Source organism: Pinus tabuliformis, chromosome 9, assembly GCF_031772625.1.
Source record: "Pinus tabuliformis cultivar Carrire ecotype Pingquan chromosome 9, CPIR1, whole genome shotgun sequence".
NCBI lineage: Eukaryota > Viridiplantae > Streptophyta > Pinopsida > Pinales > Pinaceae > Pinus > Pinus tabuliformis.
Window position 1 is genome coordinate 498,214,138 of NC_142307.1, and position 24,862 is coordinate 498,238,999.

A 24,862-nucleotide genomic window follows, 5' to 3' on the forward strand; every position below is an offset into this window, starting at 1 on the left:
TGACTGTCTCCTTTGTCTTCTTTTCTCCATGGAATTTCTAGGGGAAGTGTGGTGACCCTACTAATGAGCTCTAGGGAGAGATCTATGGTGAGGCCTCTAACTAAAACAATGGCATGGATTCTGCTATGTGGAGTGAGGGAATGAGCAAATTCTTGAGCCACCTCATCATCATACCCTGTGAATTTTTCGAAAAAACCCATCCAGTTGTGTCTTGTAAATATTTCAAGAAATTGGGGGTGTTGTTGTATCCTTACAGTGTTTTTGGGTTCTCTCCTATTAAACCCTTATGTCATCTTGCTTGTGAAGCTTGTGGAGAAAATGAGAGGGTTGACACAATTTTTTTAAATGCAGGAGGAAAATAGAGTTCACTTTGTATGTAATTCTCCTCTCACAGTTGCTAAATTCACTAGATTTTAGAGTATTTCTAGCTCATTTGCTTGTAAATGGGGATGGAATGATAGAGCCTACCTCTTTAGAATGGTGGTAGTGGACAATTCCTGTGATATCCCCTCTTGGACTCTTCTCTGCCTATCCTGTAGACTAATCCTGAAGACTGTATCCTGTAGACTATATCGTGTAGGAATTCCTGTGCATGCTCCTATAGGAATTCCTATGCAGAACGATGGCTCCTTGCTTCTAGTGGGTGACCAGAGTTATGAGAGTGACTTGAGTGAGGGAGTTTCGAGGAGGTGGAATGCATGAATGCATGTGAACGATGTTTTATTTCCCTTTATGGTGTTTCATGGGGAGGTGGTGTGCTGGTAGTAGAGGTACGTTGCCATTTTTGGACCATTCATCCTCACTACCACCTCATCATTTCCCACCCCTTGTAATCACATCCCACCTCGTAGATCCGTAGTTAACCACTTCTTTTCCTACTCCTCCTCTGTCTTTGAGTTGAATACAGCCACGTGTGAGAAGACACCTAGTTTTTCATTTGCTAACTGAATGAAGGTGGCCAAGTTAACTGGCCACCTTTTCACTTATAAACCAACTATCTCGTAACCCTAACAAATTTTTAATAAATTATACATATGAGTGAGTGAGTGGGATACTTACCTGTGGTTTCGATGCCATGTTGCAATTGTCGAAGATTAGAGGTGTTGCGTTGTTTATTTGTTGCATGCTATTCTTCTTCCTCCTCTTGTTGTCTCCTAATGGTTTCTTGGCTTTTGCAGGTATATGTGACTGAAGATATTATGATGTTGCTGCTTTGGAGCTCCTGGATCATCCGAGTGAAGACCTGTAGCTGGTCATTCGCATTCTGTGGGATAGGCTACTATAGGATTTCCTACAGGATGTCTTGTAGCTGCTTCTCCCTCAGAATTCTTTAATCATGCTGCTGGCTGGGGCTGTGAGGGTGGTGTAATGAATGGATGCAAGGAGTAGGAGTGTGTGTAGAGCAAAGGACACTCAGGTAAAAAACTTCCTCTTCCCTTACACACCTTCTCAAGATTTGATCTGGTCCAAGTTTGAAAAGATTGCCCCCAATCTAGGTGAAGGGGGTGTTTTTCCTGACTGTCTTTCTCTTTTATTTAGAGGGAAAGTTTGGTGGGAACTATGATGATACCAAATAGTTTGCTATATCAGCAAACCATGGAGAGGGAACTGAAATAGTAAACAAGTGCTCTTTTGGTAACTGGTCATCCAGCATAACTTCTTCACTTGCAGGCAGATTCACCCTAGATAAAAAGTCTGCAACAACATTTTCCTTACCAAGCTTATCAACAATGGTTAGATCAAACTGCTATAATAAAAGAAACCATCTTATAATTCGAGCATTCACATCTGGCTTGTTCATTAAATATTTTATTGCAACATGGTTAGTATGCAAAAATGTTTGATAGCTCGTAATGTAATGCCTAAATTTGCTTAATGAATGCACAACATCTAGGAGTTCCTTTTTGGTCACAGTATAATTTAGCTTAGCCTTTGACAAGTTCTTACTGATAAAATAGATGGCATAGGGAAATTTCTCCTCTACCTGTCCTAGGGCTGCTCCTATGGCTTTGTGTGAGGCATTAGCATGAATATGAAAGGGGAGGGCCCAGTTTGGGCATCAGAGAATTGGTGCAGTGGTTAAATTACCCTTTAGAATGTTTAAGGCATCTTGACAACTTTTTGACCAAATAAACTCATAATCTTTGGCCAAAAACCAAAATAAAGGAGAGGCCAACTTGTTGAAGTCCTTTATGAACCTTCGGTAGTATCTAGCTAACCCCAAGAAACTCCTGATAGCTCTCTACTTTTTCGGAGGTGGGACCCTTTGGATGATTGCTATTTTATTCGAGTCCACCTGCAGTCCTTACTAAGATCTTGAATGACCTAGCATGGTCCCTTCAATCACTAAGAATTCACATTTTTTAGGAGTGAGAGACAACTTCATTTCAATGCATTTGTGTGGTACTTTGCCTAAGTTAGCTAGAGCTTCTTGAAAATCATAGCCATAAGGTGTAAAATAATCCATATAAATTTCCACCACGTCAAGTACTAATTTGGCGAAAATACTCAAGACTGCTCTTTGGAAAGTGACAGGAGCATTGCATAGGCCAAAAGGAAGGACGCCATAGGAAAAATTACCCCAAGGATAGGTGAATGTGGTCTTATCCTGGTCTTCTGAGCAGATTTGGATTTGGTTGTACCCACTGAATCCATCTAGGAAACAAAAAAAACTTCTTCCTTGCCAGGCCGTATAACACTTGGTCAATGAAGGGTAGGGGAAAATTATCCTTCTTTGTGGCTTTTTTCAACTCCTTGTAATCGACACAAATCATCCACTTACCATTTTTCATGGGAACTAACACTAAAGGGGAGACCCATTCACTATCAGAGATAGGGTAAATGAATCCTGCATCTAGTAGTTTTTGTAGTTCTTCTTTGACTATATCTTTAAGAGCTGGATTTATCCTCCTTTGTGGTTGCTAGACTAGTTTGTAGCCTTCTTTGATGTATATGTGGTGAGTACACATTGAGGGGTGTACTCCCTTCATTTCCTTGTAACTCCAAGCGAAGGCCTCTAGGTTTTCTTTTAACATGTTGCATAGCTTCTCCTCTTCAAGAGGAGAAAGAGATGGATTTATTTTCAAGGTTCTCTCTGGGCTGAATTCTATGGTTTTGACATGGATTGGTTTGGAATTAGCCAAGCATAAGTCAATTGGATGATTTTTCTCAGTTTCGTTTACTACTTCTTCTAAAGGTAATGAACCAGGAGTTGGAATTTGGAGTAGGTGTTCAATTAATTCATCCCCATCTTGTTGTCCTCCTCCTATGGTTTCTTCTAAAGCATAAAGTTGGGCAGAATAAACCTCATCTTCTTCCTCCTCCTCCAACCATAAAGGTAAATCATGCTCTAGAGAAGGTTGAGCAGGAGGGTATAAGACTGACTACTTGGACATATGCCTATTCTTGATGGTCATATTCCTAGCTCTACAGCTAATGTATGCATCGTCTGTGGCCAACAATGGCCTTCCAAGGATGAGAGGGTAACCAGTAAGCTTAGCCTTAGGCTAGAGAACTAGAAAATCTATAGGGTTCTCCTATGAGTCAATGGAGACCATCACATGCTCCACAATTCCCTCAGGGGAGACTGTGGAATGGTCTGCAAGTTGCAGAACTATTGTGGTCTTCCTCAATGACCCTTGGAGGTTGAGCTTGAGCATGGTGTCCTTGGTCATCACATTAATTACAGCCCTAAGATCAATCAGAGTGTGTGGGAAAATGGTGCCATTGATGTGCACATCTACTACAGGGCTTCCAGGGTCCAAATATTTCAGACATATTACCTACCCCAACATTAAGTTGGACAACTGCCCAATGACATTAATGGTAGGGGCATCCCTTTTTATTCTTCCTAGATGCTTGAAGCATTTATCTTTATTCAACTTATTGTAAATGGGAACATATTTCATTTCCTGGAGAAGGGGGATCTTTACACATAGATTTTTCAATTCTCCCAGAAGTTCAGTTTCTTCTGGGGTAGGTTGGAGTGGTTGGGCTAATCTCTTGGGAAAGGGTGGATTTACTTTAATGTTGCTTTCCTCTCTTTCTTCCTCAACCTCCCTATGTGGAGGGGTAGGTTGGTTATCCGGGAGGACTCTCCCAGATCTTAGGTTGATCTCCTAGATTTCTATAGCATAAGCTTGATATGATGTCTCTCCACTGTATACTTGTTGAGCCTGCCTATTGTTCAGGTTCGTATTTGGTTGGGCAGGCATCTGGGGTTGCTTGGGTGGAGCAGAGTATATGAGTTGTGGTTGGGTAGGTGGTGGAGGCAATAGAGTTGGAGCATTGTTGTATTGGGGCCTCCGCCCCTGGAGTGATGCATTCCACTAAGGTTGTGGCATAGCGTAAGGTTGAAATGACTGGCTGGCTAGCTCAAAATGATACTTAGATGCATAGGACCAAGGAGGGGGTGTAGACTAGGAAGGATGAGCAGGGGTCCCTATGAAGGTATAAATGTGGTTTGGTTGGGGTTGTAATATGCATGGGATGACCCTTGCATGCCCTGCTGGTATGCTCTAGGTTCAGGAGGTCTCCTTTGGTTGATGTAGTAAAGCTGCTCAGTGACACTGTCAGCTCCTTGATATACAACTTTGAGTCTAGGTAAAGAACGACAGTTGTGTGTGGAGCAGTTTTCTTCATAGACCGAGCAAATTTCAATACAGTTCAATGGACATTCGTTCCTAGGATGCCTCTTGGTGCATATAGGACAAAAGATGGCCAAGGCTCTCTCTGCTTCCTCTTGCTTCCTTTTGATGTTCATGGTGTCCAATTGCAAGGAAAGGATTTGCAACATCTCATTTTTGAAATATTCCAGCATATTTCCAATTTCACCCTTGATGGATGAGTTGGAAGATGATGTACTGGCCATAGGTTGACTACCCCTAGCTTTTTTCTTGGTTGACCTAGAATTCTTTCTAAAGACAGTCTTGATATCCTCATAGGGTATTTGGCAGATATCTCCTCCTACTAAAAAATGTAATGTATCCATAAGATCTTCCCTTACTCCTCTGAGCAGGACCAGCTTTAGTGACTCGGGGTCAAGTGTGAACCTAGCCCTTTTATAACTGAGCTGGAATCTTTCTTCGTAGTCTTCTAAGGATTCATCCTGACCCATGGTCATCCTGAAAATTTCTTCTTTAGTATCCTTTGACCTACAATAGTCCTGATATTTGCTATTAAAAGCCTGTTGCGTCTGAGCCCAAGTTGTGATGCTATCTCTAGGTAAACCCATGGACTAGCACAATGTTGCATCCTTGAGGCTAGATGGAAACAATTTTAACTTTTTCCCATCATCTGTATAGTCATAGGTTGGGCATATAACAAAAAACTCAAATAGGAAAGTGTCGAGGTCCTCTGTGGTCAGGCCATGGAAATGAGGTAGGGCAAAGGGGCTTATATGCTTCATCTTAGTGTCCCCATTGGTTTCGCTGATCAGAAAGGCACCCTCAACTCTCTCTCTATTCCCCCTGTCATTTCAGTTTTCATCCATTGGTTTAGTAGGAATGGGTTCATCTTCTTCTTTTTCTCCTCTAGGTTCTTCAAATATGTCAGGTTTCTCACCTAAAGGTTCCTCCAGTTCACAGCCACCGAAGAATAAAGAAGGTTGGCTATTGGATGCGGTGGGGGTATTTGCCAAAAATTTCCCTAAATTGTCCCTATTCCTACGAGGCATGAAAGGAAATTTTTCTGGGGTTGGTTTTTGTAATTTTTTTTAAAGTTGAAAAGTACTTTGCAGAAATGAAATTGTTGATTGAATGAAAATCACTGATAGAATAAAAAAGCTACTTGCTGAATTGAAATTCTACTTGCAAAATGGAAAGGAAAGAAGATAATGAAAAATGAAAGAAAGGAAGCTACTATATTACTTTTGCAAAAATGAACTAATTGCATAAAATTGAAGACAAGAAGTAGAAGAAAAGAAATTAGTAATCACATTCTACTCAGACACCTCCTCGGCAATGACGCCAAAAAGTGATAAGCGTCAGTATTGCAACAAGGATGCTGCAACTCTTGGGCTACCAGCTTTACTTATCAACTCGGGGTTCGTACAAACTTGGAGGTGACAGTGCTATATGCACAAGTAAAAGTGAAGGTCCTGCGTGTTGTCACTGTTCATCCGGCAAGAGACCCTAGGGGTTCCAAGCCAGACTTCTATAGAGTCATAAGAAGCCTGATTCTTTGATGGAAGAAGAGTAAATCTACTCTAAGAGAGCTACTCTACTGTAGTAATGAAGACAACAACATGTAATGCTAAATCACACCATATCCTAATTAACCATTTAAACAACTATGCTAAGCAGAAGTTTTAAATCAACACGAACCTAATGTGGCTATCCAAGCTATAGAAGTAAAGAGCATCAAACCATACTAATGTGTAAGCAAGAAAACTTAAACTAAATCTGCTTTCACTTTTTTTGGTTTTTTGGCAAAATCAAGCATGCAAATTAATTATTCTTGTGGATGTGACAAGTGGATGGAAGGTGATTGAGGATGGCTAAAAGACTTATGGAGTGGTTGGATGGTGTGGAAGGGTACTAGGAGGCTTTTTGTGACTTCCTAGAGGTTCCCATCAATTCGGCCTTAAAATAGGTCGTTTCAGGAAAACCTATAGGATGTACTAGAAACCTACAAGATGATCATGTAGGAATTACAGGAAACCTACAGGATACAGTCGAGAGCTAATTCTGAGGTGTTGGAGGTGTTGGGAAGCTTGGAAAAGGTGTGTGATGAATGGGATGGGGTGTTAGAAGGTCCAGGAACACTCAGGAGTCAATATCGAAGAGAAGATATGACTAGATTTGCTCAATGTATCTAGGGGAATTTTAATGAAAAATGACAAAAAAACTAGTGAGGGTGATGGTGGAAAAAGAGATGGCTAAGGTGGATGAGGTGGAAGGTGGCTGCTAGTGATGAATTCTGGGTCTCCTCTTGAAGTACCTGCTATGCTTGAAACATGTGTGTCTTCCAAGAATTATGCAACAAGATACATCTTCATAAACTAGAAAATCATGAATCAATTGCCTATATTATGCATGAAGAAAGTGCTAGAGGAAATGAAAGCATGAGTGATATCTTATTGCAAAAATAGAGTAATGGAAAAATATGACAATAAAATGAACCAAATACTGAATCAAGACAACAAACTCCAAAGCTCATGCATGAACTAGAAATATGTGTTCTTGGGGTTGTTGAAGGGTCTCTTCCTCAAGTCATGATCCCAGAGGGAGGAAGTGAGACCGAGACACCTACTGACAACCTTATGGTGATCCATTTTCTCCTTTATAACCTTCTAATTGAAATAATGCACAAATGGAAGCAAACTAACATACAACCAATCTAGTCTACACTTGTTGTAATGGAAATGCAGCTACTTAAGAAAATGAACAATTAAACTATGAGTCTATGCTAGCATACATGTAAAATAAAGAGGAGCCTTGGCTGCTAGGGTTGGGCCCTAACCCAAGAGCTTCAGCCCTCTAAGTTAACTTATTGCTAGCTCAAAACAAAACTCATTCTTATTATCAAAACAATGAATTACATCAAAAACTATCACAAGTCTTACAGCTCGAAAATAGAGTAGAGTTTTACAATAAAAATCTGAATCCTACTGAGGTCCTAGGCCTCTCTACTTATACATATGAAGTCTCTAACAACTTCCTTAAAATTAGGGAGGCTTGGCTCCTAAACTCAAGATAAACTGGTGCTTTGTCTTCACTTGCTTGGTTGCTTTCTAGTCCTCATGATTTGGCTATTTGCACTCTGAGCTGATGGAGGAATATTCGAATGGATGGGTAGTAAATGAGGAGTATTTTCCTCCTATAATTTCTCTCCCTTGTCCCATTCGAGTTTTGAGCAAGGTCTTTGCCAAGATTCATTGCTTTTATCCTTTAATCCTACATTAAATGCACATTAGACCACAAAGAAAAATATCCAACTCTAACTCATCTCATAAACAAAATATAATCAAAAGTATGGAATAAGTTGTGAGAATAATTGGTTTGACTAAGCTAGGAGGTGAATTAAGGCCCATATAATTACTCAATGATGAGGCTCATCACTCGGGAAGCTGCATGAAGCTCCAATTTGTATGCCACAGTACCAATATTTCGCAACACCTTGTATGAACCATAATACTTTCGTGTTAATTTATTATCCTTCTTAGCTTGCTTGAGGGACATTTTTTTATATGGTTGTAGTCATAGGAATACCCAGTCACCTAGATCAAAATTATTTCGCTTCGATGTTGATCTGCATGTTGTTTCATTCTGTTCTGCGCCAAAGTGAGGTTATCCTTTAAGAGTTGGAAAACTTGTTGTTGATGCTCAATGTGATCTTCCACTGCTTGAACCTCAGAATTTTCTCTTAAATATGAGGTGATGGACGGTGTATGATATCGATAAAGTGCCTTAAATGGGGTCATTTTTGTTGTAGTATGGAAGGAAGTTTTATACCACCATTCAACCAAACCATTTGATCCAATGTGTCTGTTTATCATATACAAAGCAACAAATATATCATTCCAAACATTTGTTTAATATATCGCTTTTCCCATCAAATTGAGGAGGATAAGATGAGATATGAGCTAACTGAGTACTGAGACAAGAAAATAATTATGTCCAAATATTTCCAGTGAAAATGGGATCTCTGTCGCTTACAATAATCTTTGGGTTTCCATGTAGCTTTTGAATTTTTTCCATAAGTGCAGTAGAAATTTTACTAGCTTTAAATGGACGAGATAACACAAAAAAGTGTACATTCTTGATAAGTATGTTAACTACCACCATGATGAAACTCTTTCCTTCAGACTTAGGTAAACCTGTGATAAAATCCATCAAAACCTCCTCCCAACGTTGGGTTTCCACAAACTTTTGAATATCCGATTTAAGGCCATCCCAAAAAAATTCCTTCTTAACCTTGTGGTAAGTTTTTAAAAATCCTTAGTGCCCTCCTAAGGGAGAGGTGCGCAATTCCATAAGAATCTTTTGTATGATTTGGGAGTTCTTACATAGGTATAAGTGATCTTTGTACCATAACAAATCATTTTTCCATCTAAATGTATCATATGTATGTTGAATGAGTACCCACACTTCTTCTTCATTCTTCCATTAATCCATTGCTTCGTTTATCCAATATAGTTGGATAATAGAAATGGTGCAAAGAAATGCTTCAAGATTCTCATCCTTTCTTGAGAGTGTATTTGCTAGATTATTTTTCTTCATTTTTTTGTAGATTATTTCAAAGTCATAACCCAACATCTTTGTGACCCATTTTTGCTACTCTTTTGAAGATAATCTTTGTTCTAAGAAGTATTTAAGACTATCATGATCACTTTTTACCTTAAAGTGCCTTCCCATTAAGTAGGGTCACCATTTCTTAAGTGCATGTAGTATTGCAAACATTTCTTTCTCATAAATAGCTTTATGTAAATACTTTCCTTTGATTGGATGACTTTTGAAAGTGATGGGTCTTTCTTATTGCATTAAAACAACACCAATTCCATTTCCTGAGGCATCACATTCCACAATAAAGGTTTTTGTGAAGTCCGACGTAGCTAAGACCGGTGCTTGGGACATTGCCTCGTTAAGGTGTTCAAAGGCCTTTGTTCCTTCTGGAGTCCATGAAAATGCATCTTTCTTCAATAATGTTGTTAGAGGTGCTACTATTCTCTGATAATTCTTAGCAAACTTGTGATAAAAACCTTTCAACACAAGAAATCCTCATAGATGCTTTATGGATGTGGGGATTTTCCATTCCTTAATGGATTTAATTTTGATAGGGTCTACCTTAACACCTTCATGAGATACAATATGACCCAGATATTCCACCTCTTGTACTCCAAAGAAGAATTTGGAGATTTTTTCATATAGTTGTTTCTCCTCCAATAGTTTGAGAAACCTTTCAACATGTTGAACATGATCCTTCCAAGACTTGTTGTAGATTAGTATATCGTCAAAAAATACTAACTCAAATTTTCTAAGGAAGAGTTTGAAAATGGTACTCATCAAACCTTGAAATGTAGAAGGTGCATTGGTAAGGCCAAAAGGCATGACCAAAAATTGATAATGACCCTCATGAGTTTAAATGTTGTTTTCAGAATGTCTTCAGTCTTCGTTCTGATTTAATGATATCCTGAATGAAGATCCAACTTGGTGAAGTAATTTGATCCATACAATTAATCCAATAATTCATCAACGACAGGAATGGAAAATTTATCTTTAATAGTGAGCTTGTTGAGCTCCCTATAATCTGAACACATGTGCCATGATCCATCCTTCTTATGCACCAATACTACTAGAGCAAAGAAATAACTTCGACTAGGTTGAATCATACCTGCCTCTAGCATTTATGCAACCATACGTTTAATTTCACTCTTTTTGGCATAGGAATATTTGTAAGGCCTGACGTTTGGAGGAACACTTCCTCCAATCAAATGAATAGTATGATCATGATCATAATAGGTGGGAGGCCTTTGTGAGTCTCAAATACCTTGGAATGATTGTCCAAGACTTTTTGGAGATCAGGGGAAATAATTTCGATGTGGGAACCTCTAGCGAACATAATTGTGAAATTACGACTCATTGTTCTTTCTTTAGAAGCTTTGTCATTCTATTAGAGATGATTATCTTGCCTGGTTTCCCTGCGATACCCCTTAATTCAAATTCCTTTCCTTTCGAAAAAAATTCATGAAAAGTTCTTGAAAATTAAAAGCTATTGTACCTAAGGATTGTAGCCATTGGACTCTTAGTACAACATGAACACCACCCATTGGAATGGAAAAAATTGGGCTATTCAATACATATTCTCCCATGAATAGCCTGATATTATGGCACTTTACAAAGAAATTTATGGTTCCTCCACTTGTAACCATAACTTGACACTCTCGTGCTAGATATAGGAAAAAATTCAATTCCTTGGATATCTTACAATGAATACAATTATGGGTACAACCCGAATCAATCAACACTATTACCTTTTTTCTTCATGATATGCCCTTCTATCTTAATAGTTTGAGGAGTGGTAATTCCGACCAATGCATTGCAAGATATGGTCAGATTCATTTCTTATGTCTCCAGGGTTTCTTCGTGATGTATATCCTCTTCTTTTGACACTTCTTATTCCTTTTCTTCTTCTTCTTCACAATCTATGTAAAATAATTTCTTCTCGGCACACTTATGACCTTTAGTGTATTTGTTATGACAACTATAACAAAGCCCTTTTTCTCTTTATTCTTCCAATTGTTGTGGTGTCAACCTTGTAGATTGTGGAAGGCTAGGGGTAACAACACTTCCATCTTTATAGTTGTGAGTGGTAGGCTTCCTTGTCTCCATACTTTTGATTTCCTTTTTTATTGCCAACCCAAATGCCTTCTCTAATGAATCAGGTTCCCAAAGGTGAACCTCATGTTGGATGTTATCCTTTAAATTCCCTATGAACACATAAATCCTATGCTCCTCTAGAATATATTTTACCCTTATATTCAGTTATTGGAAGTCCTCAATGTGCTCCATCATTGAACCCTTTTGTTTGAGATTTATCAATTGGCTAAAAAGTGTGTTTCTTTTTGTATCCTCATAATGTGCTATCATTTCTTCCATAAAAATTATCCAAGTGACAATTTGTTTACGAGAGAAACGCCATCGATACTGTGCAAATTGTTTTGGTTTCAAATATAAAGTTTCAATGTGCACCTTTTGTGTGTTTTGCAAATTATGGAATATTGAAATATTGCTCCCTCTGTAGTATCCATGTTATGGGATCCTTTCCATCAAACTTCCTCATTATCGATATTTGGAACGTATTAGGTCTTCAATCCAATGTTAGAGTCTATGAAATCATGATTAACATTTATTTTGTTCTCATCATGAGTTTCCTTTACTACCCTTTCACCATTAGTAAGAATTTCTTGTAGCAACTTTGTCAAATATGTCTTCAAATCTTCCATGTTGCCTTTAAGTTTTTCTTCTATACCATCCATCTTAGCTTCCATGTCATTCATCTTAGCTTCCATGCCTTTCTTGAAATCATCCATATTAGCTAACACACCATCCATCTTATCTTCCATGCCTTTCTTTAAGCCATCCATCTTATCTTCCGTGCCTTTTTTTAAACCATCCATCTTAGCTTTTTTTTACTTTTTGTGAGAGTGAATATTGTTGCAGTTGGTCTCGTAATTTTGATATATCATATTGCATTTCTTCCTCTTCTTCATGAGTCATGCTAGAGATTTCAGGTTTCTTACTAGGTGTTTCCATTTCCTTTCTTCGGGGCATGAATTAATGATATTTATGCTTCAGTATGCCCTTTGAATTCCTTCAAACTAATTTTTCAAACCAAACTTATCAAAATTTTTAGAAAACTACACACCTTTTCTCACTTTGTAGGAGTTTGATATTGAATCTATTTTATCTTTGCTATTGTGGATCTCTAGGGTCTGAAATTGCATCTTGCAGTATCCCTTTGATTATTTTTTCCAACCTTGCAAGTCTGATCAAGATTGGATTCTCCAAGGAAGCGTTATACCAAATCGCCCATGATGACCTGATTATAGCCTGTTTCAGTAGATCAAACTTGTATTTAGTTCCACATGTCACTGTTTCAGCCTTACAGCCTAGAATCGATACATAGAAAACTATAGGTTGTCCTCTTTCTACAACATTTTATGAAATTTCAATTTGATGCTCAAAGAGAACAGTTATGACCATTTTCCCCAGATCACCTGTTTGAGATATAAATCAGGAGTCTGAAACAACCTTAAGTTCCTTGGATCCTATCTCCGAAAATGTAGCGAGAAAAAATATGAAATTTGGACCCAAGGTGCATCACAATTTCAGGTCAAATGGGTTTTAATTTCAGCTTCTGAAACATTGTAGAAACAACGTTATAGCGAAAATTCCAAGATGACCAGTTTGGAGTAGTGAAACCCTAGAATCCAAAGGCTCTAATACCAAATGTTATGTAACTAGCTCATTATTGGGACAGGGTCCCCTGCGGTCAGTTTTGGGGCAAAAGCCCAAGTTTTGGGGTAGAAAGGCCAAGCTTTTGTTATGTAAAGTGTAAATTCTCCACATGTTGTGGTCGCGGAGTGTGTAGATAGTAAGTATTTTAAATGGATTTTCCCTTCTTTTATGTAAAGTTGTGTCGGCTTAGTAGACCTACCCGTGGTCCATGAACCATGGGAGTGTATAAAAATGAGAGTCTTAGAGAGTCTGAGGCATGGTTGATATGTGAATAATGAATGTAATGGTTCATTAGAAGTGAAGAGAAAATAGTCTTAGAGTAGAAGAGAGGCTTTGCAGCTGTGTGCGCAGAGGCCTAGAGTAGAGTCTGTAGTTGAGTGTGTGGACCCTTTCAGCTGAGTGCGCAAGGTAGTCTTGAGTCTGTAAGGAAATCTGAAGTATCAATAAAGAGACTATTTTGGAAATGCCTATGTTTTGTCCATTTACTTCTCTTATGAATGAACGCATTTATGTTATGATGAATAATGAGGTTTTGATTTAATACTGTATTGGTGCATGATCCTGCATATTTTAAATTATTATAAGGAGGAAAGTAATAATATCTATTTACGCAAAGAATATCTTAATGCATGATAAGGTTATCGGACACTTAAGCTGATCTGGGTAAATACAAAAGTAGGAGTGATTACAGAGGCACATAAGTAGTTGATTCACTTGTTTAGTGTCCGTGAAAGATAGTCGTAGACCTTCACGAAGGTCTAGAGGCTAGTAAAAGGATGTTATATCGATAAGCCTTAAGGGCTTAACGATCTGCGCAAAGGCAGGTTTATGGCACAAAATGACATCACAATCATATTTGGGTGTGGAAACTTGGTTCCAACATCCCCCCATACTACTTTGGGTGAGACTTCAGTTCACGCAACACGCATTGATGCCGAAAGGGAAAGTAGTGTAGGGATTTGTTTGGAAAACTTAACTCTGAACCTGGGTCAGGACCCATTAAGCCAAAAAATGGTTTCGATGCCGAGACTAGGATAAACATAAAGAAATGTGTGATGTCGCATCACTGGAATCCGACTAAGAAGGATATTGAAGATTGTTTGGATAGAAAGATCCACGAATTCACAACGCACGAAAATACAAATCCGTGATTGAAGAAAGAAGAGTCGTTGGCCAGTTATTTGTACACAAAAATACACAAAATTTTCTTTTGTTCCTTCCCGGTTGAGCTATACGAGTGGATCGCTAAATTAGCAGGCAGACAGGGAAGGTGGAGGCTTGACAATCTAATAGAGTGGAACCCTGAGTTAGTGCGGAGATTGGAAACCTCTGAAGATAAGATCGCGTCGTGTTGTCAATCACTGGCTTGATTGTGTCTTTGGAGGGTTTGTGACAGAATTTGTGGTCAATACCTCAGTCAACTACAACAAAGAAGAGTGACGCTTCTTCAAGGGATGATGAGGTAAGTATTTGAGATCTTTGAACACTTAGATTAAAATGCTCTTGTGTGAAAAGTGGGTTATGCAACTACCTTGATTTTTGGAGCTACGCGAAGTGGAATGTTATTCAGGGATAGAAGAAGAACATGTCTTGAATATATCTCGTTGATTGAGCCCTGTCTGAGTGACGATGAAGGAGTAGCACATGCTTTACCATAGAGTATTGTCTAGCTAATAAGGAAAGGGTTCCTGTGAATACCCCATCTGCCCACACCAACTCCCTCCATTGCATACACCTTTGCCCACACCACCACCACCTCTACCACCATTAAAGATGGTGAATACAATGAAGTTGCCCATTTTTAAGGGTTTGGGAAATGAGGAACCAGACCATTTTTGGTTCATTGCGAAGTCTGTGTGGCAAGCCCAGAACATTACAGATGATCAGATGAAGAAAGAAACATTGGTTACTGCTTTATAGGATTGCACGCTAACATGGTACATTAAGTACTATATCGATAACCCGACAACTACATTAGCAAACATTTATACTGCACTGAATAAGGAATTCAGTAGGCCCAAGTCTAAAGCACAATCAATCATGGGATTCAAGGAGATCATGATGAAGCCTGGTGAGACACCCTGGAAGCTGGATCAAAGATTGAAATGCAAGATCCACGAAGCTAACTTGAATCTTATGGATGGAAAACACCATGAATGGTTGTGGCTTCGCTCTTGCCTCATTTAAGGGTTGCTTTACCACAACAAAATATTGGGACATAGCAAGAAGCCCTGTAGGTTGCGATGAGATTTCATGAGACACCAATTCAAGATGCTGCTTTGGGAGTTCAGCATATTCATGCGGAGTTGAAGAATCTTTGCCTAGAATTCTAAAGTCTGAAGAAAGATAGAGTGGCTTGGCCTAAGGTGTGTAGAGAAGTTTGGTGTTTGAAATGTAAAAGTTAGGGGCATGATAAAGATCACTACCCTATCTTCGAGAATTATGTTGCAATAGGAGGGTTGATTTATCTCAGGGCAGAAGCTCAAGAAGGGCCATGTATAGGGCCCACACTATTGTGTGCTATCTGTCAGGTAGCTGGAAAACACGTGACAGGCAATTGTCACTTGTTGTAGAAATTTGTACAGACACTGCAACAACTCTTCTGCAACTTTTACAAATGAGTGGGTCATGATGAGCATAACTGTCATAGTTATGAGCTGATGATGGATAGAACGCCCACGTATTAGATGCAGACTGAAACTTGGCTTCCGGACCAAGGCACTGGGGGAGTGTGAGGAGGATATCAGGGGCACAGATGAGGCCAACGTGGAGGAGGACCTGTGAGAGGTTGGTGACAAGTTATTTGCCACAGTTGTGGAGGGCCAGGACACTACACATGAGAATGTATGAACCCGACACGCCTGTCATGTCGATACTATACTCAGTTTGACCACGCGATAGAAGACTGCCCTGTATTAATATCTAAGATGCACGAAAAGGGGACACAGCCTCAACAGCCTACCTAGAACCTACAGATAATGAGGGCTAAACCCCATGAAGAGGATCCTAATGTGAATATTGTTTTGTGAAGTGGAATGACAACTAGTGAAGATATGGGGAAGCAACCTGAAGAAATTGAATGGGTCCGCAAAGCTCCAGAGAAGGAGGTTGGCTTTGTTCTAGAGTGTGTGAAAGAACCTTCATGGAAGAGAAGAAAATATTCACTAAGGCTTCTACCTCAGGAAGTCAGGATAAGCAGTCTTAAGAAATGGACCCATCCATGCTTACTACCTTTCTAGAGACCTATACGAAGCTTCTACGTGATAGCAAGGCTATTAGAGGATTACAGGAGTTGATCAATAAATGTGTTGGTAAAGAAAATACTCCTGAGGGACCGTGCATGGTCTGGAAAACTAGTAAATATAAGGCAAGAACAGGGCATGAGATGAGGCTCACCATGCAAATAGGAGAGTATGAAATAAACCAATTTATTTTGGATCTAGGGTTAGATGGAAATTTTTTGCCTGAGCAAACATGGCAGAGAATGGGGAGACATGCACTACAGTGGTCTCCTATTCAATTGAGGATGGCAAATCAACAAAAGATTATCCCCATGAGAAGATTGCAGGGAGTGATAGTCGAAGGCATGAGTGCGTTGACTGATTTCAAAGTGATAGAGATTGTCAATGACAACAATCCCTGCCTCGCGCTCCATGGGATCAATTGGGCTATTGACATGAATGGGATGATCAATTTGAAGAAGTGGACGATGTCATTTGAAAGAAAATCGCTCCGTGTAGTTGTACCTTTGGACCCTACTGAAGGACCATGCTATACTGAACCTGTCTGCGATTATGAAAGTTATGATGATTTGGACTATATTTATAATATAACGGTGTGAGACCAAGATTGGATGAATCCTACAGCTGATGGATGTATTGCAAGGGACCACAAAAGCTCCTGCACATCAGATTCAGATGAGGAATTAGAACACTAGCAAAATGAATTGCACAAAGTATCTAGGCTACACTATAACATGATGACTAAATCCCTGCATTGTGTATCATCGGAGATAAGAATTTTTCCTAATTCTGATGGTTTAATTGATGTTGACGAATTTTTGGATGCATTTGAAAGAGAAGTGCCTGAGAAGCATCACTTCCAAGGATTGGATTTGGCGTTGCGCGCTACACCTGCAAGATGGTGGGGTATGCATAAAGATAATTTTGATGGATGGCGTGACTACAGAAGAATGATGAGGGTGTGGTTTGGTTGCCCAAAGGTGTGATTTATAGAGAAATACGATGGGAGGAGTGATTCATGCGATCACTTGGAAAAATGGACTGATTCTTATGGAGCATAACCGCAACCAGAGTGGGTGCATCTGTTCTGCCACACTTTGGATGTAATACCGATGAATTGGTACTTGGAAATAGAGCTCTGCCATGGCACGAACGAATGGGACATTTTGAGGTAAGGGTTCCTAATGAAATTCAAATTTCAGGATGAGTTTGATTGCATCGATGAAGCATTACAAGAGGTCAAAGCAACAATCTTCAGAATACCACAGGACCCCTTGGATTTGATTCAACCAGATTGGACCACCCAGCTGTGCCATGCACTGGAGTGCTACAATGTGACTGCTAAAGAAGAAGAGGAGGATCCAAAGAACATTAATATCCTAGAAAAATAAGGTCACTGCGAAGTTGAGGGGATACAGATAGAGAATCCAGATACCACTGTGCCACTGAAAACTAGACAAGTGAACATTGGAATAGAGGCGGAGCCGAAGTTTGTGAAGGTAGGTGACTACTAGGATGATACTATGGTGGATAAGGTCACTGAGTTGCTCCGTGAATATCAGGTTTTTTCCCTACAAAGTTTTCAGACTTGAAGTGGATAATAGGCAATTTAGGAGTGATGAAGATAACATTGAAATCAGGCACGAAGCATGTGAAGCAAAGGCCATATCGCCTTAATATAAAGTATAATGAAAAATTCCGCTTAGAGTTGGATAAAATTCTTGTAGAAAGGATTATTGAACCAGTGGAGGAGTCTAATTTGGTAAGCCCCATGGTAGTTCAAGAAAGGAAACATAAGGATGAGATAAGGATCTGTGTAGATCTCAGGAAACTAAATGATGCTTGTGTTCATGATCCCTATGCAATTTCATTCAAAGATGAAGTGTTGGATAATGTAGGAGGACATGAAGCATATTCATTCACTAATGGGTTCTCGAGGTACCATCAGATCAAGATTGCGCTGGAAGATAGGAGCAAGACGACCTTCATGATCGAGTGGGGATGCTTTCAATATACGGTAATGCCTTTTGGACTTAAGAATGCGCCGACAATATTTTCATGCGTAGTAATTGCGATGTTCAAAGAGTTCATTCACAAGTGTTTGGAGGTATACTTTGATGATTGGATGGTGTTTCGACTCATAAAGCGCCATGTAGATAGTTTGTGCTTGATGCTGGATACGTGTCGGAGGTATTAAATCATGTTAAAATTGAAGAGGTGTCTATTTTATGTCCCTTTCGAAATCTTGTTGGGTCATGTAGTGTGCAGACAGGGATTAATGGTGGACCCATCTAAGATTGCCATTATAATTAATTTGGAGGTGCCAAGAAGTGTTAAACAGCTGCGTGCAACATTGGGTCATACTAGTTATTACCGAAAGTTCATCAAGAGTTATGCCCAGATTACCGCGTTGATGGGAAAACTATTGAAGAATTACACTACATTCTATTGGAATGAAGAATTTCAGTGGAGCCTAGATGTGTTAAAGGAGAAGATGGTAACTGTGTTGATCCTAGTCTTCCCAGATTGGAAGAAGGAATTTCATGTCCATGTGGATGCATCATGTATTATACTGTGAGTAGTGTTGACGCAGGCTGGTGAAGGAAAATTGGATCACCCAATAGCATTTGCAAGCAAGAAGTTGTCTAAGGATGAAAAGAACTATTCGACGACAGAGCACGAAGGGTTGGCTATGGTGTATGCGCTCTAGAAGTTCAAGCATTACTTGCTAGGCGAACACTTTAAGATGTACACATACCATTCTGTAGCAAGGTACCTGGTCAACAAGCTTGTGTTGGGGGCGGGGGAATATGTCGATGGATACTGTTGTTTTAGGAGTATGATTTTGAAGTCATTGTGAAGCCAAGGTGATTGGATGCAGGACCGAATCATCTCTCACGCATTGAAATAGGAGAGGAGCCTGCTAATTTGGAGAAAGGATTTCCTGACGTGCATCTCTTTGCGGTGCACGTAGCAGACAATCATTTCATAGACATCATCCACTTCCTAGCTATAGGAATGGGTCCAGAAGGGTACACAAGTCACTAGAAGAAGGAATTGGTGGTGTGCGCAGCCTATTTTACTGTTATTGCAGGTCACATGTATAAAATGGGATCGGATGAGATATTGCGATGATATGTGCCTGATTTTGAATGTAGCAGTATCCTCGCTAAAGCTCATGGAGGAGCTACAAGAGGACATTATGCAGGAAAAGTAATAGCACAAAATATCTTACACGCTAGGTTGTGGTGGCTAACGTTACATAAGGATTCGAAAGCATATTGTAGGGCATGCGATGCATGTCAAAGGACCGGTAGGCCATCGAGGAGGGACGAGCTACCTCTGAATCCACAAGTTTCATTGCAGCCATTTGAAAAGTGGGCAATTGATTTTTTAGTACCAATTCAGCCTCCAGGAAAGAAGATAGGTGTGCGGTATATCATCAACGCAACTGAGTATTTGACCAGATGGGCGGAGGTGTAGACCATGAAAGAATGTACAGGGGAAACCGCAGCAATGTTCCTATTCGAGTATGTGTTGACTAGGTTTGGTTGCATGAATATTTTGATGCATGATCATGGTACACATTTCCTCAATGAAATGATCAGCATGCTGGCGGAAGAATGCCAAGTGTATCATGAAAAGAGCATGCCATATCATCCTCAGGCCAATGTGATGGTGGAAGTGTTTAATAAGATATTGGAGAATGTGCTGACCAAAGTCTGCAATGCGTAGAGGAATGACTAGGACATGCGCGTACCAGCGGTGCTATGGGCTTATAGAACTACTTGTAAAAAGTTGGCTAGACAAACAGCATTTAGGCTGGTCTATGGCATAGAGGCTATAATTCCTATGGGGTATATTGTGCCTAGTCTACGCACAACGGCGTTCATAGGAATGGTGGAGCACAGAACCTTAGAAGAGAGGCTCACGCAGCTGACAGAGCTGGAGGAAGATAGATTGTTGGTTGGATTCCATCAATAAGTTCAGAAGGAGTGCGAAAAGGCATGGCATGATCGGCACATCAAACTGCGCACCTTCAAGGTAAACGATTTAGTTTTATTATATGACAGCAAGTTTGATACATTTCCAGGAAAATTTCAAATGCATTGGCTGGGGCCATATGTGATTAAGGAGATTACCAATGGTGTAGGAGTTCATCTTGCGAAATTGAATGGAGATCGATTTCCCGGAAAGGTAAATGGCATCCAATTGAAGCGATACATTGGGGATCTGGCCAGATGACTATATGACGGTAGCACAGTCTTAACACTCCAGGCAGCTGCAAGGAGACGCAGGACTATAAACTACACTGCCTCGGTTGTAGAGCTATGCGATGAGGGGTCTGCCCGGGATAAAAGGGTGTCACAGTGTCAGCAAACGCCAAAGGGAGCTACGCTACAGGATGAGAAACCACATAACGTAGCCAGAAAGTGACCGTTACTATCATTTTTCATGATTTGACTACCAGAAGATGGTTAAGAGGAGCGGGCAACCGACATTTAAGGAATTTAAGGCTGAAATCAAGTGTGGAATCTATGGAAATCTGCCCCCAATCTCTCATTTATGGATGGATTTTGGGGGGAATGGTCGAATTTGAATTTGAAATTTTCTATAAATTATAGATGGTTGTCTAGTGAGAAACACTTTGCATTCTGAGAATTTTTGAGTGTTTTTTTTTCTGTTTTGTGAGCTCTTTAAGAATTTCCTTGCAAGCCTTGTGTTTGAGTTCGATTAGAACTTCGCTAACAGTGTCATGTCTGCACTAGCTGAGACCATTAGTACTGGGGGCACCATCACCTCTCAGGGAGCTTCCCCTGAGGTCGTGAGTATGGAGGTTACCACAGTAGTTCCTAAGGCTCCGATGGCACCTAGGCCGAAGCCTACGCTGCCGAGGGAGGCTACCAAGCTAAAGAAATATAAATAGAAGAAGACAGTGTTGGTGTGCAAGTCACCAAGGAAACATGCAGCTACACATGCACAATGGAGAGAAAAGCCAACCACACAGGAGAAAGGCAAAGTGGTAGACCTGGAGGCAGACGACAGTGCAAAAGACATAGATGTTGAGGGGGTAGACCCTATTTTGAATCTGTCAGAGTACATATCTTGATGCCAAGGCAAGGTGAAAGTCACGAAGTACCTAGATGAGGGACAGTTCCTCCTGAACACACCCCTGCTGCCACAAAAAATCACTTTTGAATGTTCACACTTAGCCTGTGTCCCACATCTGAAACTTGAATATTGGGATTTGGGAGACACTGAGTGGTTTCCCCACTCAACCACAAATACCTTCATGAAGTGAGTGTTCTACAAGGATTTCAGTGTCATCGCGCTGGAGCCAGTGGAATGGATTCATAGGGTAAACAAGGCAGGGTTGTCGAACCTCCTATGGGTGCCTCACTACCACCGCACACCTATAAATTTGACAGTAATTAAGCAGTTGTTGTGCCTTGTGCATGATGGGTGCTTGTGGTTGACTAAACCAATACCAATCACTGATATGCTGATCCATAGGATCACATTACTCCCTCACTCTGGACTGAATCCTACAAAGGCATTTGGAAAAAAGACAGGCGAGCGTGACCTCGTTGAGAAGATGAAGGACACATTCAAACTTGTCAACAAAGTGTGCAGGTATTCCATGTCTTGTATTACTGACCCCGCGGTGAAGGTGGCTACTCAAATTTTGGTAGGTAAAGTGATGAGGAAGTGTCGTGTGGACGAGGTGCCAGCACCAATGGTCCCTTTAGTAGCCCAGTGCATGGAGGGCATACATTTTAACTAGGCACACTACATATGTAGCAAGTTCCTCACGAACTGTAGAGAGGCACATGACCGACATAAAACTCTCCAATATTACTCATGGCTATTACTGTAAATTGTGTTGGTCACATGGGAGTTCCCATAGGACAACCGTTTTCCTCCAATTCAGATAGATTTACCAGAAGGAGCGAAGTTTTCTTCTCTATGGGCCACAAAGGACGCTATGCGGGTTTTAGAAAATAAAGTTTTTTGGGCATTAATCGAGATGAGCATTCATGTGGCCATCAACTAAAACTCGCAGTTGTCGCCAACCATTTTTGAGAAGTTATTTGGGTATGCGGAGTTCAAAGTGGACTTCCATCGTGTTTACATCCAGGTGTTGAAGGATTTGGACAAGAAGTGGTATGATCTCCTCTACTTGGATACAGATGATTCCATCGTAGAGGTCCTCAAGCGATGGCCAGGTTATTGGCACACACCATCATATTTGGCTGTTAGGACTAGCAAGTTCGCGGAGAAGTAGAAAAAGGAAGCGACCCAACTGAAGGTGTAGCAGTTGGCAGAAAAGAGGAAGAAGGACACTAAGGAGAAGGCCTGTGTAGAAGCACAGTGTGCCATAAAGGAGAAATCAGAGTAGGAAGAGAGAAGATCTGACAGAATTCAAAAATCTCCTTCTCCCCAAATGGAGGAAAAAGAACAGTCAAAAGAGGGTGGCGGAGATCTGGAGAGCACTCCTTTTCGGGTAAAGAGACATAGGGAATAGGAAAAGGAGGGACAACAAAAGAATACCAAATCATCGCCAAATCCAATCACCTTGACAAAGGGTGACTTGGACGATATTGGAGACAAGGTAAGGGACATGAAAGCAGAACTGCTGCAACAGTTTGAGCAGCAATAGAAGCAGGCACTAAGTGCCATACAGACGGGCCTGCATGAGCTGCAGATCCAAACAACTAGACTGCAGGTAGGTATAGGGAAAAGTAGTGTGACATCAACCAGTTTGGCGTCGAGGACAACTCAAGCAGCATAGTTGGTTTGATCCTTGGATCTCCAGGCAGTCACGCTGCCGGATGGAGCTCTAAGCAAGGAGGCAGAAGTTGACAAGGCTACTGTCAACGCTTTGAAGAATATTAGTCTGAACTTGGTCACGCTCCCTAATGAATTCCTTCACACACTACAAGTAGGTGTGATTGCAGAGCTTTAGGCTTGAGAGAAGCGCGCGTTGAGCATGATCAATGAGCAAAAAGTCAACAACAAACATATATTCATTGAAAATAAAGTAGCACTAGAAGAATAGAAGAAGGTTTAGGAGAAGAATGAGTGAACTGCAACCATGGTAGCTGAAGCGTGCAGAACCATTATGGAATTGCATATCCTAAAGGAAGCGTCGGTGGAGGCCAAGATTAGGAAGCTCGCTGCAGGTGTGCACGATGCAATGACCGAGATGGCCAAGGTTCAGTTTGAACTGAACCTCAAAATCATAGAGCTTGAGTTGACATCACAGCCTTCAACTCCCCCAAAGGCAAAGCACAGCGCGAAGCCGCTCTAAAGGATGCATTCCCAATAGTAGATGCTACAGTGGCAGATTGTACTGCGCTCTTTTAGCAGTCTATGGAGGTCATTACTATAGTGCAACACAATCCTAACCTACATAGGTTGAACATAGAGGGTCTGGAATTGCAACAACCATATGATAAAGCAAGAGAGACAGTGTGCACCATTGCTATATCGTAGCGATTGGCTAAGATGCACGAGGCAAAGAATTTTCTCGAACAGGTGGAGGTAGCACAACTAAAAGAGGCGGTCCTCAAGGCCAGATTGGGGCCTTGGCTGAGCGAGGCCTATGTTATCTCTACCTTCATTGAAGAGAAGTTGGTAGTCCTACAATGGACACAACAGAAGGTAAAGAAGACAGTGCAGGACCAGCAACAGAGCAGCTGGTGGAGCAGATCAAGCAGGCAGCCACACAGAGCGTGGTTGAAGTAGCAGTGGCACAAGTCGAGCTAGGAGGTCTTCTTAGTAAGATCTCTGTGCCAGAAGAGTGACTTAGGGGAGAGTCACGATATTTTTTTTGGGGGCCTGTTGGGACAAGGTCCCCTGTGGTCATTTTTGGGGCAAAAGCCTAAGTTTTCGGGAAAAAGCCCAAGTTTTGGGGTAGAAAGCCCAAGTTTTTGTTATGTAAAGTGTAAAGTCTCCGCAATTTGTGGTCGCGGAGTGCGTAGATAGTAAGTATCATAAAGGGATTTTCCCTTCTTTTATGTAAAGTTGTGTCGGCGTAGTAGACCTACCCATGGTCTGCGGACCATGGGAGTGTACAAAAAGGAGAGTCTTAGAGAGTCTAAGTCATGGTTGATAAGTGAAGAATGAATGTAATGGGTCCTTAGAAGTGAAGAGAAAAGAGTCTTAGAGTAGAAGAGGAGCTCTACACCTATGTGCACAAAGGCCTACAGTAGAGTCCGTAGCTGAGTGCATGGACCCTTGCAACTGAGTGTGCAGGGTAGTCTTGAGTCTGTAAGCAAATATGAAGTATCAATAAAGATACTATTATGGAAATACATGTGTTTTGTCCATTTACTTCTGTTATGAATGAATGCATTTATGTTATGATGAATAATCCGTTTGTGATTTAATAATGTATTTATGCACAATCCTACATATTTTAAATTGTTATAAGAATGCAAGTAATAATATCTATTTATGTGAAGAATATCTTAATGCATGGTAAATTTGTTCGAAACTTAAGCAAATCTGGGTAAATACAAAAGTAGGAGTGATTACAAAGGCGCATAAGTAGTAGATTCACCTGTTTAGGGTCCGTGAAAGACAGTCATAGACCTTCGCGAAGGTCTGGAGGCCGGTAAAAGGATGTTATATCGATAAGCCTTAAGGGCTTATTGG